Source organism: Pteropus alecto, unplaced genomic scaffold (genome assembly GCF_000325575.1).
Source record: "Pteropus alecto unplaced genomic scaffold, ASM32557v1 scaffold3, whole genome shotgun sequence".
Lineage (NCBI taxonomy): Eukaryota > Metazoa > Chordata > Mammalia > Chiroptera > Pteropodidae > Pteropus > Pteropus alecto.
Window position 1 is genome coordinate 17994664 of NW_006442484.1, and position 3834 is coordinate 17998497.

The window sequence follows — 3834 nt, forward strand, 5'->3', positions numbered from 1 at the left end:
TATTTTATATATTTTTTCATCTCACTTTATCATATTCACTAAGTAATGCCTTTTGTGACTGATTTTTAGTTATTAGGTTTGAAATTTACAGGGGAGGGAAAAATTTCTCCCTTTTGCCTCTTAGTTTTTACACCTGATCTAATCAAATTGACTGAGATTAACCAAAATTAATTATGTATATACATACATAATGGTACAGAGGTACCATAAGAATACGGGGCCTAAGGACAAATCCAGAAGTTGAAATTTATATGCCATTTGAGCTAAGGAAAAGGGGCGGGGGAAAAGTAGTGGTTTGGACCTCAGAGGCGATGAAGGTATTTATCATTCATGTGGAGATGGAGAAGCAAATGTTTGGTGAACAAATGTTTGTTAACTCATCTTTAACAATGAGATACAGAAAGGACTTTGAATAAATGGGCCTTGTTAGTTTTCTTCCTGTCTATCACATACTAATTATTTTTAAACTATAGTTATCTGTGATGATAATTCCCTTCCTGAATCAGGTCTTTATCTAATTATTTTTGGCAGTTAAGGGAAATATCAAAGGATTTTCCTGAGTCTTCCCTTTGTTAAAAATAACAAACTTAAATAATCAATATCACAAATAAGGCATATTTTAGGGTGACAAAATCTGCTCCCCCTCAGTAACAAAAATAGATAGAATAAAATTTTTCAAAATAATATTTTTCATCACATTATTGTTTTAGTTCTCATTCCCATAGATTTTTACCAGGAGAGAAAGAAAGAGAGAAAGAGAGACATCCAAAATAAATCTTGCTATTTGCTGTAGTAAACATCATTAAAGGTGTGACAGACTAATTGACAGAACTTAAAAAATGAATCTATTTTAAGAGAAAATGGTGTAATTGCTCAAATAATTAAGTAAAAAAGAACAGTGAGAGTAATAGAAACTGGAGACAAGTGATCAACAAAATGGCCATTAAATGAAACAAAATTAAGAGATAAGAAAAAGGACCGAATATTCTGTTGAGAAGAAAATGAGAGAAATTTAAATTCATCTTTGGAATTTACTAAGACAAAAGCAATAATAAGTACACTACAGGATTCAACATCATTGACTAAAGGTACCCTAAAGAAGTAGAATCAAGCAACACTCTGTTTTAAGTTGTCAACATTGTACTTGTACTACGCAATAGAAAAGTTGTTCAATGGCAGCATTCCAGGGTTGGCTGAATTCTTTGAAGCACAAAGTAAAAAAGAGGTAGAATCAAGGTAAGAGATACTTTGTTGTCAACCATTGTTGCATTTCTTAACTATTTTAATATGTATGAAGCATTGTAATATTTCAGGTATGTACATGATTAAAAGACATTATTATCATTAGATTTGAAAATATTATATTTTAGTTAGAAGAATTTCCAAAACAAATTTCTTAAGCCCGGTTTTCTTAGTTTTTAGTATAATATTGTGAGAAACCCCAGAAATAGTCACCAGGCAGTAAAACACATTCTTGGAAGGTTAATAATTTTGTTATAATGATGTAAATGTTGGTTTGAATATTGACTTAGTGGGTTTATTTGTTGTAACAAAGAGAAGAGTCAAACAGCTGGGCACATACAGAGTCAATGAAGCAGAACCTTAGCTACATTCAAGTGTACCAAAAGGAAATTTTTTTTTTTTCTTAGTGGAATCTTGACACAATTAAGGTGTGCTTTAGACAAAGCTGTCACTATTCCTTAGCACTCTCCGATGGAAATGCTGCCTCTCTCCTCATGGTGACAAATTATCCAATCTTTCTGAGATCTAGAGGCTGCTGAAGACATTCTCTTCTCCCTACATTAGTGTGTGCTGACTACCTCTAGACCCTAAAGGTCATGAAATATGCCCTCTGGCTGAGGACATAGCTTCCTTTTATTTTTGATGGTGGGAGACAACGATACAGCGGTTTGTTAAGATATATTAGCACGATAAGTTATATTAAGTTATATTAGGACAATAAAAATTTTATTAAGTTATATTAGCACAATAAAAATTTAAAAGAACTTCAGATCAGTGTGAAGATTATAATCTTTTGGGTATTTCTTCATAATGTTATGATAAATCTGAGCTATTCTACCCATTAGCAATGTCTCCTTATTAGACATCTCCTAAACACTTCCCAGCACACTTCCCTCTCAGGAAGAACTCGGTTTGCATTGACCGAAAAGAAAATAAAAAAAGGTTGAGCTTTTAACTTAAAGGTAGATAGACACAAGAAATCCAGATATCTAAGATAAATTGACCCCAGTTCCTTCTTTCCACCCACCTGAAAAAAGTCTTTGTAATCTTACTTTTTTAATCTATCCCTTTTGTCTTGTCCATCTAAGGTGCAACAACAGAAGGTCATATTTGTATTTTATACAAGTCTTTCATGGCTTTTATTTTTCCTTTTGCTCACTTGTGATGAAGGCCAAGTTTATATCTATAGCCAATAACAGATTCTCTTCTGATTCTGATCCAGTAGGAAGTTCAGGACAATAATAGGCTTTAAAATCTTATACTGAACCACAGAAACGATACAAGTTAAGTTACTCAAAGGGATATTTTATTCAAACATTTAGGAACAAAAATCAACACAATTAGTAGCTACTCTTTGTACCATATCCATATGCCCTCTCCTCACCCTCAGGGCCACATACAGGTCATTTTCTTTCATGCTAATGGCTTTTCTCATCTCTCTGCCTAAGAGAATTCTCTGGCCGCAGAGTTATGAACATAAAGCAGGAAAAATGCACTATGAAACTAACATGAGACCTCTCCACCAGGGCAATATCAGTGTACTTTGACCTTTTAGTCTATGGCCATGCCACCCTGAATGTGCCTGATCTTGTCTGATCTTGGAAGCTAAGCAGGGTTGGGCCTGGTTAGTACTTGGATAGGAGACCACCTAGGAATACCAGGTGCTGTAGGAGTTTAAAAAAAAAAAGAATACCATCATGACCTTTTTTATATGATGGCTCAGGGTCCCCAGAGAGATTGTTACAAAATACTAAGGCAAAAGCAGCAAAAATTCTTATATTTAGTCTCAGAAATTATGTATGATCATTTCTGTTGTGCATTTCTACACTATTCTTTGGTCAAAGCAGTTATAATGCAGCCCACATTAAAGCAGTCATAATGTCTGTGAATAAATAGATCTCATTCCCAATGAGAAAAGTGTCAAAGAATTTGAGCTCACCTTTATTTCACTACTCCACGTTTTCTTGGGTAACATCCAATTGAAATACTTTTATCCATATCCTTGACTCAGGTCTACGTTTTTGGAGGAACCAAAGCAAAGCAGTATGATCTTTGTTGGTTTCTCTTTAAGATAAAAGTATTGCTTTGGTGGAGCAGTAGCTTTCATGCCAGCTTATTGATTGATTATGAATTATTTAAAAATATAGTTTAGCCTATGCATTTTTTCTTATTAATGGGATCATTTATGTTCTTCTAACAGTTACCCACATTTCTCAAGAAATAAAAAGTTGTTGTTGTTGTTGTTGTTGTTTTTTGCTTTTTATTTTAATTTTGCATAGATAAATTTAAATGGTCCTATTAGATAGTGGCGAAAATGAATCAGGCTCCCTTAGTAACCAGTAGCTATCAGAGAAGTCTAACTTTTTCAATTGCCAGAGTAGCCAAAGAATAAAAATCTCCATTTTAGAAACATTATAAACAACACTATGAACATAAGTTTCAGGATGCTAATACCAGCCCATTATGTATTCATTGCAAAAGATCTTATAGATCAAATCTGAGTATGTAAGAGCTAGTTTTATTAACTGTGATCCTAAGAAAAGATATGGGAAAATTTGGAATAGATGCAAACATTAATAACTATACTGCTAA

At 33.4% G+C, this 3834-nt stretch overlaps 1 pseudogene; it reads left to right on the plus strand.

The window, feature by feature from the left end:
• Positions 1 to 2796: 2796 nt before the first annotated feature.
• On the plus strand, positions 2797 to 2915 carry LOC112470507 (annotated as a pseudogene).
• Positions 2916 to 3834: the final 919 nt, after the last annotated feature.